This window comes from Gopherus evgoodei, chromosome 1 (assembly GCF_007399415.2).
Source record: "Gopherus evgoodei ecotype Sinaloan lineage chromosome 1, rGopEvg1_v1.p, whole genome shotgun sequence".
NCBI classification, from domain to species: domain Eukaryota; kingdom Metazoa; phylum Chordata; order Testudines; family Testudinidae; genus Gopherus; species Gopherus evgoodei.
The window spans coordinates 318,513,037-318,525,996 of NC_044322.1; the positions used below are offsets into that span (position 1 = coordinate 318,513,037).

The window sequence follows — 12,960 nt, forward strand, 5'->3', positions numbered from 1 at the left end:
CCCACACCCACCTGCACAGAACGGGAAGTAGCAGCCTAGTGACAGCTGTTTTCCTTCATATGTTGTGACCCACAATGCAGGATGCCCATGGGTGCCTTACATCCCTTTACTCCCTTTTGCAGCTGGGTCATGACTGAGCCCAGAGTGCAGGGCTGGTACTCCAGAATGAGAGATTTTCATATTCTGTATCGTGAGGGATCAAGCAGAGAATGTACACAAAACAATTTTAAAAACCACTGATTGTGCATGTGCCGTGTGCTTAGGATGTGTTTTACACATTTACTTACAGTATCTATAGAGCAGCTATGGTATCAAATCCACAGCCAGCTAGCAGAAAGAAACCTGTATTTCACAGCTGTTATTATAACTGATACTAAATCTTTTAGACACTATGAGAACTGTGACCTCGAGTGAAAAAAATCTCCCCCACAGGAAGACGTTCCATCTCAGAGAGCATCAAGAGGTGTCTGAAAATGTTTGCTCATTTGAAGTGTCAGATGATCTGGAGCTGCCCTGGATTCATTATTAAAACACAAGAGCACACAAACTGAACCCAACAATCTTCAAGCCAGGAACTCTTTCCTTTACAATGGCCTGATCCACCACAAGATACTGTGCCAGCCGCTGCGGGGAAAGGGTTCATCGTGGTGGCCCAAAAAAATGTATGTGTCTGCGTAAAACAGCCATATCCTACTAAAAAAACAACATCAAAAAGAAACTAGCATTGTGCTGTACAGCCTTTGCCATATCATCCTCACGCACTATCCAAAATGCTTCCACATGACTGATCCCTCTTGTGCCAATGCCATTCTGAGGAGCCAGAAATCACTTGCAGTAAGGAAGAAGCCTGGCAGGGCTTCCATAGATTCCAAGGCCAGAAGGGGCTTTTCTGATCATCTAGTGTGATCTCCCATACAACGTAGACCACAGAATTTCACTCTGTACCAAGCATGCTGAGCTATAATTTAAGAATAACAACAATATTTTTCATAGGCGCCATTCCAAATGTTAATTGCTTTTTAGATGCTTCAGCTCTTCACAGCTCTCTAAGTGACCATCTTGTATTTAATGTTTCAAAGAAGGAGCATTGTTGTGAAACTTTCAAACCTTGGCCTTCTTCTAGGAAAAGCCTGAACATAAGTGAGCACCCTGCAAAATTTACTTCTAGGCTTCCAGCTCCCATGGTATGCAGCATAAGAAACTAGATAGAATAGAATAGTCTTTGGAGACGAAAATTCCCCACAGCCGTTTTTTAAAAGCTTCAAAGGGTTTTCACTGGGGTTGCTGACTTATAAACAAAGTCCAGCTCGCTGTTTTTAAGTTAGCAAAAGCTATTGGGGCAAATTCAACTCCAAACTCCACAGCTGCAGAAGTGACTCTGGCAGCCGAAGGAAAGGTTTCCATAGGCAATGTGCACAGCCCAGCTCCCTAAGGAGTCCCAGTGTGCCATGGGTCAGGGCTAGGCTAGAAAGAGGGGCAGAGGAGGGGCAAAAGATCTATCACCAGATCCTCAGATCCTCCACTGCGGTTTCCTACAGTGGGAGCACATTGAGGCTCTGGGGAGCTACATTAGTTGCCCACTCCATGAGATAACTGGCACAAAGCCTGCTTCCCAAGCTCTTTACTGCATCCTTGGATTTGGCCCTTTAACTGTAATATATTACATATTTATACTCCTGTCATAAACAGATAGCTAAGGGTTAAAGTCTCTTTCACCTGGAAAGGAGTAACCTGAAACACCTGACCAGAGGACAATCAGGAAACAAGACTTTTTCAAATCTGGGTGGAGGGAAGTTTTGGGTATGAGTTCTTTGTTCTTTGTCTTGTGTCTGACCCTCTCGGCTCTGAGAGTGATTTTTCTGTCTCCTGCCTTTCTAATCTTCTGTTTTCAAGTTGTAAGTACAAAGATAGTTAGACAATATGTTTATATTGGTTTTTTTTTGTATTTACATGTGTGTAGTTGCTGGAGTGTTTTGAATTGTATTCTTTTTGGATAAGGCTGTTTATTCATTTTTTTCTCTTAAGCAATTGACCCTGTATTTGTCACCTTAATACAGAGAGACCATTTTTATGTCCTTTTCTTTCTTTTTTATATAAACCTTCTTTTTAAGACTTGTTGGAGTTTTTTCTTTAGTGGGGACTCCAGGGAATTGAGTCTGCAGCTACCAGGGAATTGGTGGGAGGAAGAAGTCAGGGGGGAAAATCTCTTTGTGTTAGATTTATTAACCTGACTTTGCATACCCTCTGGGTGAGGAGGGGAGTACTTGTGTTTCCAGGACTGGAAACAGGGAGGGTGGAGTCCCTCTGTTTAGGTTCACGGAGCTTGCTTCTGTATATCTCTCCAGGAACCCAGGGAGGGAACACCCGGAGGGGGGAAGGAAAATGTTTTATTCTCCTTTGTTGTGAGACTCAAGGAATCTGAGTCTGGGGGTCCCCCAGGGAAGGTTTTGGGGAGACCACAGTGCACCAGGCACTGTATAGATTCCTGGCTGGTGGCAGCTTTACCAGGTCCAAACTGGTAACTAAGCTTGGAGGTTTTCATGCTAACACCCATATTTTGGATGCTAAGGTCCAGATCTGGGAAAAATGTTATGACATGGTGGCACAGCGGTGTGGATAGATAGAAGGATCCAGAAGCCAGTAGAAATATTATTTTCCTTTTCTCTGCTAGGGGCTTTTAAGCAGAGAGAAACAGTTTGGTTTTTAAAAGGAACCAGAGAGAATTTTTTTTCTGCTCTCTCTTGCAGTTTTTGGCTTGCATATTAAGCAAGGAACCATTAAGGAACTATTAAGGGTCTTTTGTGAGACAATAGCACTCCCATTGAGAGTCAAGTATCCAGCAATACACATGCAAATAAAGTGGTTTTTCTGGTTTACTTTACATTTAAAAGATTAGCTAGAGGAAGAAAGGGAAAAAGGCATTGTTGCTAGGCAGACCCCAGGAGCCAACAGAGAAGATGCAGTTCAGACAATAAACACCAGAGGGCGCCTCAGCACAAGAAAGCAGAAAACATGAGTTCCAAGGAAAGCCTAAGGCAGGAGCGAGCACGGCAACAAGCCATAGACAAAGAAAATGAACATAAGAGACGGATAGAACTAATTAATGCAGAACTAGCCAAGGAAGAGGCAGCCCACAAAAGAAAACAACAAGAAGAAGAGGCAGCTCACAGAAGGAAACAAGAAAAAGACGAGGTGACTCACAGAAGGAAACAAGAAGAAGAAGATGCAGCCCACAGAAGACAGATAGAACTCTAGAGGGAGGCCCACCGCCAGACCCTGGAATTAGAAAAGGCTAAGCAACATGTTCCAGCCAATCCTAACAACCCTTCACCAATTATGGTTCCACATCCCAAGAAATTTCCCACCTACAAGGCAGGTGATGACACTGAGGCCTTCTTAGAAAATTTTGAAAGAGCCTGTCTTGGGTACAGCATCCCTGAAGACCAGTACATGGTAGAATTGAGGCCACAGCTCAGTGGACCTTTAGCAGAGGTGGCAGCTGAAATGCCTAAGGAGAAAATGAATGACTATAAACTTTTTCAAACCAAGGCCAGATACAGAATGGGGATAACCCCGGATCATGCCCGTCGGCATTTCAGAACCCAAAAGTGGAAACCAGATGTGTCATTTCCCAAACACGCCTACTACGTTGGGAAAAATTATGAGGCCTGGAGCACATTGAGGCTCTGGGGAGCTACATTAGTTACCCACTCCATGAGATAACTGGCACAAAGCCTGCTTCCCAAGCTCTTTACTGCATCCTTGGATTTGGCCCTTTAACTGTAACATATTACATATTTATACTCCCTTCTGCACTTCACTGCAAAATAGCTGTTATTAGGTTTAAAAGCTCAAACAGGCAAAACACTGATTTGCTCACTATAGGGTACATAGGAAATGTTTGCATCAGTGGAAATAAATACAAAAGCAAAAATGTTATTATACACAATACTACAGCACTGCTTATGATGCAGCACTAGAAATCTACAGTGGTCCCTTTGTCCTTTATCTATAATGAAGACTATGCAGGAACATAGGCATCATCTTTGGTTCAGACATCTCTCTCTGTCCTCACACCCAGGCTCTGTGTAACACTTGCAGTTCTGTCTGCATTACATCTCTGAGCTCCGGCTTTTGCAATCCATTCACACAGCTAAAACTTGCATCCAAGCTCTCATCAACTCATATCTCGATCCCTGGAATGTCATTCTCTCTGACCTTAGTAGATGCAATCTTGCTCTGCTAATATTCAGACTTCTGCTACAAACATTGTTTTTCCTAGCCCATCACTTTGACCACATGCACCCCTCTCCACTGCTGGCTCCATGTTCTCTATCACATCAAACAGAAGCTGCTTGTACTCACTTTCAAGGCCGTTCAGGGTCAATCCCCACCCTACCTATCATCTCTTATTCACTATTGAAGGGTCAGCTCCTGCCTATGATCAGTCCACGATGTCAGCCTCTACTGCATACTTGTTAAATTTTCCAACAAGCACCTTCTGGTTTTCTCCCAGGCTGCCCCCTCATGCTTAGGAGGAGTTCACCTGCAAAACCACCTCATTACCTCCCTTCAAATCCCTCCTCAAAAGTCTTTGTTGCTGTGAAGCCTACAAAAAACATAACACCACTTAGGCTGCTACTGCACTGATACCACTGCCTATCATGCTACCCAATACTGTCTCATTGTTTGCTTGTAACTCCCCTTTTTTATCTGTCTTCATCTGTTGTCTCTTGCTTTATTCTTAGATTGTAAGCTCCTTATGACAGGAACCATCTGTTGTTCTGTGTTTGTACAGTGCCTAGCACAATGATGTCCTGGTACATGACTAGGGCTCCTAGACACAGCAGTAACACAAATAATAATAATACTAGGAAAGCTGTGATGTAGGTCTGCCTCCACATCACAAGGTGATAACATCACATATGACTCATAGTCAACTCTAAAAATGAACATAAATCTTTGTGCCAAAATTTCAAACTCAACTCCCATTGATTTCAATAACTGAATTTTCCCACTAAATTGATGGGAGCTGCAGGTGCTCAACATCTCTGAATATGTGGCCCACTTTTAAGGTCCACATCAGGAGCCTTAAAAATAGATTTAAATGCCTAATTTTAGGCACCCAATGTTGAAAGTGTTGACCTACTTGCTTAGAAGAGATAATTTCATTGTTATGGTCCTACTGTTCAGCAATAGCTGTTCTGCCTTGAAATCAAACATATAAGCATAGAAGTCTAAAATATTTTCCTTCTACAATAGAAAATCTCTAGCAGACTGAATCCTACAAAATATCAAAGTACAGATGAGCAGGAGATCACTTTCTACCTGGTTACTATCAAAAGGACTTTTTTTTGGTAATAGCCAGTTATAAAAAAAAAAACACTGTAGGGAAACTGACCAAGGATATATGCACATTGCAATGTCCCAATGACTTCACAACCCACAGGAGTTTTACTCTTGTACTTACCATGGTGTTACAAGCATTCCTGGATGTATGACCTTTATAGTATATATACCTCACAAACACCTGTATACTTGTTTCTATAATTCTTTGTCCCCAACTCTTAAATAATAACTAACTCTGCAATGAAATAGGGAATTTGGATACTAATTCAGTGGAATCTTTATCCTTTGATTATGTAGCTGGCTGAACAAAAGCATTCTGATAAATTCTGTTCCAATTCAATTCCTGTTTGCATCTGATCCAACATCTGACCCACTTTTTATGTTTTAGTATCCCCAAGAAAACAAAAAATACAGCGATACTCGTTAATCATGACATTTTATATTTCATATTCCAAGCCTTTGTTTTTACCACCCCCCCAGTCCCCACCACACACCTCCTAAAAACCCAACAGGAGTTATGCAAATAGATGAAAGCTTGCCATATTCTAAATTCATCACTCACATGATTTAACTTCACTGCAAGAGAATCTGGTCTTTTTTTATATTATAATAAAGGGAAAATGTACTGTACTTAGGGACTTTATAAATAGCCTTGTATTATAGCTTGCGGTAATTTAGGGCTTTAAAAGGATTCCTCACTTTTCTTGTTTCTAAGTACAAGATTTGTTTGTTTTCTTTTGTTTAAGGATTGTTTTATTTTATTTTATATTATATTTTGCTTCAGTGGATGCTCTTTTCTTTAACTGTTCTTGTGAGAGGAACTGAGAAATATAATGAGAAACTGAAATGTTTTCACTCTACTGTATACAATTTCCATACATTCTTATTTGATATTTTAATTATCGCATTAGAAATAGCTTTAAAAAGTGCCCCAACCAAAACTCTGTGTACAAACTCAATCTATAATGAATTGTAATGATTAGTCCTTATCTCTAAAAAGGGCTGAACGAAGAGCCCAGATCTGAGAGAGGGGGGTGGGATGGTGGTGATGCTAGAGTAGGTTGCTTTGCAGCAGAGCAGTCAATAAGGCACATTATAAACTGTTTTGAAGATGGTATATTATAGTACATTTTAATAGTGTCCATAATCCCAGCATGGTGTATGCGACCTAGAGTAAAAGATTAGGTTTGGCATTCTCATTTTCAAATAGTCTTATATACCCAATATCTGGTCATTCACTCTGGTGCCTAACAGAGAGGAAGAGAGTAGGTTGCACTGCAAAGTGCAAAATACAGGGAAAACTGCACCCAAAATCCCACATACATACAATCCTCTTCTTCTCCAAGAACAACATAGATTAGGTAGCACTTGGGCCTCTCCTGTCTGACAACAACTGTGTGCAAAAAATGTAAATCCAGGTATAACCACATGGAAAAGGTAGCTCAGCATCTCATCTCCAAACACACACAACAGCACAGTGTATCTGGGTGCAATTTCAACCAGATTGGCAATGCAATAATCCTCCGTCCACAACTAGGAGGATCCAGGAGTAGTGGTGGAGAAAGAAGTTGAATGTAATTCGTGGTACTTTGGATTCTTTTTCAGATTGACTTATTATTTCCACTTCTCTGGTTGTGGGGAATGTATCTGAATAACAATGAGACCAGGGTGTGCAGGTGTTTATATACATAATGTACCAGGGGAACAAGGGTTTCTGTGACCACTGGACTTGCACAGTTTCAATGTTGATTTTCTTGCTGATTTGAGGAGTGTGTGCTCTGTAATGTTCCAGTCCCTTCCCAACCAGCACATTGGACAAATACCCTTCCAGGCTGAGATTGCATACAAGAAGCCACAGTGTATGCCCTAACCCCAACAACTTGATCTACATGTATTTTTGTTGGTGCATCTTGTTGCTGTTCCCCAGAGGGATTGTGTAGCTTACTTGCACCAGATTTTTCTGGGGTAGGGGTGAATGAAAGAGTAGTTTGTTACTAACACATCCAAACCTTGGTAGCGATTTAGGATTCTCTTCCTAGGGAAGTGTTGATTTGCAGCAGAGCAGCCAACAAGCTTCTGATCTTTTTGGTCATAGGCCACCATGACTGACTCAATGCTTTCTCACTGCACCACTGGGTGCAGCCTTTTGAGCTGCTTGCACACTTTAGATGGTGATTAGCTTTGGGTGCATAACTTTGTCATGGTGTGTTGTAAAACCATTCAGAGGACAACTTCCTATTTCACGTGTAAGTGTTCTAACTCCCTCTCAACGTCCTTCCTCATTGTTCATCCCATCTGCAGGCCTCTTCTGTTTGTGCAGTCAGTTGGTGGATTCTGCCTATCCTTTCTCATCTCCATCAGTACCCAGTACAGCAAATGGCGCTACATAAAGAGGCACTTTGGTGCAAAACTACTCAATCATTAGATGGAATTTGTGGCAGTGAAGATATTTTAGCTTTTACATTTTTTATCAGACTAGGGCTATTTTTTCTTTCTTCTCCACTCTTATTATTAGCTTTTTTATAGAAAATTGGCTTACCAAGAATTTATGAATTAGCAAGTCTATTATAATGATGAATGGTAATTACCATTTAAATCCTGAGTCATTCATCAGCTTGTTCACCATATGTCAGGTGACACGAGTGCATGAATACTTGTCTTGTGAGTATTTCTCTAATGATTGTTATAGTGGCCTGAACTTTGGACCTGTATGCCAAATACTGGCTAATAACATTTAAAATTATTAAAAAAACAATTTTACAGTTTGTTTAAGGGGAAGATGATGAGAGATAACAGACAACACCAACAGGGAAGAAAGAAGATGTGATTTTTTTTTTTTTAATCTTAAGGCCCTTGTGATTTTCTGGAGGCATATAGGTCAGGTAAAATACTCAGAAAGGGCTATTTTGGGGGGCTTATTTTCTAAGAGAATAGATAGTGGGCTGCTGAGCATTTAAACCCAGGACATTGGTTCTAGTTCAGCCCAGATTGGCAATGTGTGAGAGTTATTTCCATCAATGGATGTTCATTTGTAAACATTAAGAGTTGGTAGGTTTGATCAAGTTCCTAATGAACTGGTGTCCCTATCACAAAACCACCCTTGGTAGTCTTAGTAGAGGGATCAATACCTGAATGGGCATAGTGGCTGAACTATCACTCACCCTTAGATGTTGAGCCTCAAGATCAAGGTCAAGGTGTAGTGCTGGGGCAGTGTAGGGATGGTTTCACTGAAGTGGGCAGTGTTGTATCTCGTTTGTGGATGAATGGGGGTGTCTGTAACCCACAACATTTTGGGGGGACAATTCAAAACTTTTCACTGTTAATTGGTAACATATGTAACAAAACACACACCCTATTTCTGGGCATCCAGAGTGCTCAATTAATCACCTTTCATAAGCAAAAAATAATAAAAAAGGCTATCCACTGGGTTCATCCTAGAAAAATCTTCCCTTTAGTCTGGAGTAAAATTATAGTAACAGGAATGGGTGCACATTATGCATGAAAGGGATGAAGATTCCATGGGAAAAGTTAACATTAATTATTATAACTTTGAATATTTCTTTTCGTTTTGACGTACCGTATCTATCGCAGGTTTAACAGCTCATAAACTGAAGCCAACTTTCTGAATGATCATTTAATTCTTGAAATGTAACCCTAGACTAAGAAGAAAATACAGTACTGAGATATTAATCCTTGCAGCAGACAGCAATGCTAGACACAGAAGCTTAATGGTGCTGAGCTGAATGGAATATAACAAGTCTGCTATCCTAACAAAATAAAGTCTCTGTCTCTCAGTGGGTTAGGAATGTTCTCTCAGTGTAAGCATCTGAACATGGGTGAACATAAAGTAACAGTTAAACTGAGTAATGTTGCATAACTAAACTGCAGGGATTTTGTTCAGCTTTCTAGCAGAGTATAAAATCTGAGAGTGTTGTTTTAATCAAAGGTCTGATAGTCTATCAAAGTCCCATTTTCTGATCTAGCTAAGGTTGTGGTAGTTCTTTTATATTATCCCCTCCCCCATTAAAAATACATAAGGGTCTGGATTGCTGTTCTAAAGTTGTAAAAACAAAATAAAATTTTAAAAATCTACTCTTAACATTTGGAAGAATTTGATCCAGATCTAAATTTCCCATTAGCCCCCTTTTCTTTCTACGATGGGCCAAACAAAATCCCAGGATCCTAATACACCTAAATCTTTGGAAAGTTCAGATCCAAACACATATTTTGAAAGATGAGCCCTTCCCAACTTGTCCCTTGGGGGTGTGGTGTTACATCTGTCTTTACTCAGGCCTGCCTCTAAAAGGCACAAAACAACCCAAATAGAAAATCAGAAACTGTACTTTCAAAGGAATGGAATTTTCTTCTTATACCTGTGAAATCTAATGGGTATCTCAAATTCATAGGGAAAGTTTCCACACAGGGCAGGGCTCTGCTTACTGGACAACTTGTGAACATAAAGATAATGAAAAGATCCCAGACTATTGACCTGGAAAGTCTAGTACAGAAGATTCCAGAAAGAAAATTACATCATTAGGGGATGGAAAAATAAAAAAAGGAAACACTCTAAGAAATTTTCCCCATAAGCAGGTCTTATGAAAAATACAGCCACAAGGAAACAGTGGGGGAAGGGAGTGGATTTTGTAGACTTCTCATTGAGTACTATTTCTATTGATTTCAGTGGGATTTTACACAGAGCAAATCATTCCTCAAATTTGAGTAAAGGCATCAGAATATTTCCCAAGCTTTTGTTTCTTTCTGTAGAATTTAAAATGTCTATAAAGTAATTTTTTGGCTGCTCATAAGTCATGAGAGATGGCTATAGATGCCTGCAAAAACCATCTACCATGGGTTTCCCCATATGAAATGAGCCACAAATCTAGTCAGTATAACACTCCTCTTCCTGATAGGAAATACATAATGCAGTAGTCAGATGAGGGGTCTTTCTCACAAGACTTTAAAAAACCTTACTAGTGGCATTTAATGTATTCCTGGGTCAAACTAGAGCTAAGGATTCCCACTGATGGCCCCACTAGAGGCCCCCATATTCCACAGGCCGCCTCTGTATGTCAGCATGTGAAGCTGATCTTTCCCAGCTGACGCTGGGCTAAAATTTCTTGGAAGCGGTTGGGGTGGAGATGTGCCAGACAACCTTAAAAAATAAATCAGTTACAAATGAACCAGGGCAACCCCCAAGGCCCAGAGGTAGGGCGGGTGTTTTGCTACATGCAATACTAATTAACTGTGAAAAGTTTTGAGCAGTCCCAAAAAATGTTGTGAGTACCAGCTACCTTTTATAAAAAAGGGTCATAAAAAGAAGATAAAAACACAGTTCCAGTAACTGAAGGGAAGTATACCAGCGTTTTAGAATATAGCATTTTGGTGATTTTATTTTATTTTTAACCTGATGTGATGCTTCATGTCAGAAACAGTGTCCCTTATCATAACTCATCTGCCATAACCCACAGTGAGGCAACATTTTTATACCACTTGTTACTTTTTTCCCCCTCCCCTATAATTTTTTTCCATACAAAAACTACTTCAACCTGCAAAAAGGCTTTGGACTTGGTCCTAGCTAGTCAAAACTTAACCTGTAATTAGGAGTCTGGATCACTTGGAAAAGTAGGCAATCTTTGCTCTACCTATGGGTTCAAATTACAGTAGGGAGTGAATATTCCAGACACAGCACATTCTTAGTTCAGGGGCCTCAAGAGAGAGTTGGAATTGTGCTAGAACAAATTGACTTTGGCCACCCCAAGAAAAATAATCATAGTTTGCATGCATTTTTGAAAGCAGTCTCTGAGAAACTATAATCCCCTTAAACAAGTCTAATCAATAGTAGATAAATGAATTGTAGTCTCTTTAATATCTCAGAAGTAAAAAGATCTGAAGCTGGTAACCTCCACCGTGGATTGAATGTGTTTCACTGGCCTCTCCTACTGGGTCCCAAACATTTTCAAGCAAAATCTCATTTCTTCATACAATTTTAGACTAAAGGGATATTTTTAAAAAATGTAGAATTAGTAATCTAAACTAATTCCTTAGAGTGCATGGTATAAATGAAGGAGTTTGTGGCACATAAGTGAGGAGTTGAGGGGCACTCATGGCTTAGTTACGTAGATATGCCAAAAGCGCTGGTTTCTTATTCCAAAAGAATACAGCCCACTGATAAAAAGTTGGTCGTGCCAATTTCTGTCTGTACTTTACTTCATTGGGGTATCACATGGTATAACAGGGAGCCAAATGTGGCCCGTGCATACATTCTGGATGATGGACTAGAGAACTATTCAGATTTAATTCAGGCTAAACCACTGAGTAATTCTGTAATTTACCTAAATCATACTGGCTCTCCTATGCCTCACTCCACTACTCTGGTAAACTGAGTGAAAAGCAGAACCAAATAGAAACATTTTCTAACTGATGGAAAATAACATAGTAAGCCAATTACTCAGAGTGTATATTCTTTGGAATTGTGGAGATAGTGTGCTAGATGGACCAGAAGGTAGCGGCCGTGAAAGATGGCTTTAAGTCTTCTTTATGCTCCTCACCATGGAACCTTGCTAGGGACTAAACGCTGCTTCTGCTTCTTATGCCCAGTTCTAACTCATGACCATGGCCAGAGGGGACTATGCAAGCCGCTGGGGATCACCTCAGGGTAGTATCACTCCTGTCAGGCTCTCTTTTCCATGGACATATCTCTCTGCTGGGGCCTGGTAGGGAGGGTGGCAGAGGAGCTGTTACAGTGCAATGCAAAGCAACCCCATTGGAATGCAGGATCAAGGCCTGTGACCTAGTGGAATGCCATATTGTTATGAATCATGGACTTTCCTAAGGGACCTTATGTACATCCCAGAAAGTGCATATATGTACTGTATATTTGCTTGACATTCTTAATAATAAAAAAAACCAGCAGAAAAGCAGGTTCTCAGTGAAAACCAGATACTGCTTCTGAGCTTAGCTTTCCTGAGTAAATAAATGACAAAATAAAGGGTGGAGGTAGAATTTAAAAAGTTATTATATTAGATTAAGATTTATTCCAGAGGGACTGCAGACAAAGTCAAGCCCAAAGAAGATTTTTCTTTGTCAGAATACTTGATGGTAGATACAGTAGAAGAATCAGATTCAATTAGCTTTTTAAAATATGCCTCTCTTTTCTTTTCTCTGCTTTATCAGAGAACATCAGGAGGTTTTCCTAATAAGTGCAAAGCTTGTTCAACTGGTTTATTGTGTAAACATCAGATGATAAGGATCATATTAGGAATAGATTATTGGTATGTTTAAGGATCCATTAAGTTACCTGATACAGAGACTATGTACTGACGTATGTGACCCATAAATATTAGATTTGTGGGAGGAATAAAAAGGCATAAGAATATGTAGACTGATTTTTCATTGAATTTAGATTTTTGAAAATTGTGGTACTTTGCAGTACCATTTTAAATAAAATGGGCTTAACAGTACTCTGATGTTTGGTTGATAGAAGGGCATGATTCTAGCCTAAGATACATAAAAGTAAATAACGTTAACTCCATGGAAATCAGTGGAGTTGCACCTCAGCAAAGAAGATAAGAATCAAACCCAGACAGCCAATCATTTCATTTGAAATTGAAT

General features: G+C 40.1%; 1 pseudogene; it reads left to right on the plus strand.

Moving 5' to 3' along the window:
* The first annotated feature begins 473 nt into the window (after positions 1–473).
* Positions 474–722, plus strand: LOC115645149 (annotated as a pseudogene).
* Positions 723–12,960: the final 12,238 nt, after the last annotated feature.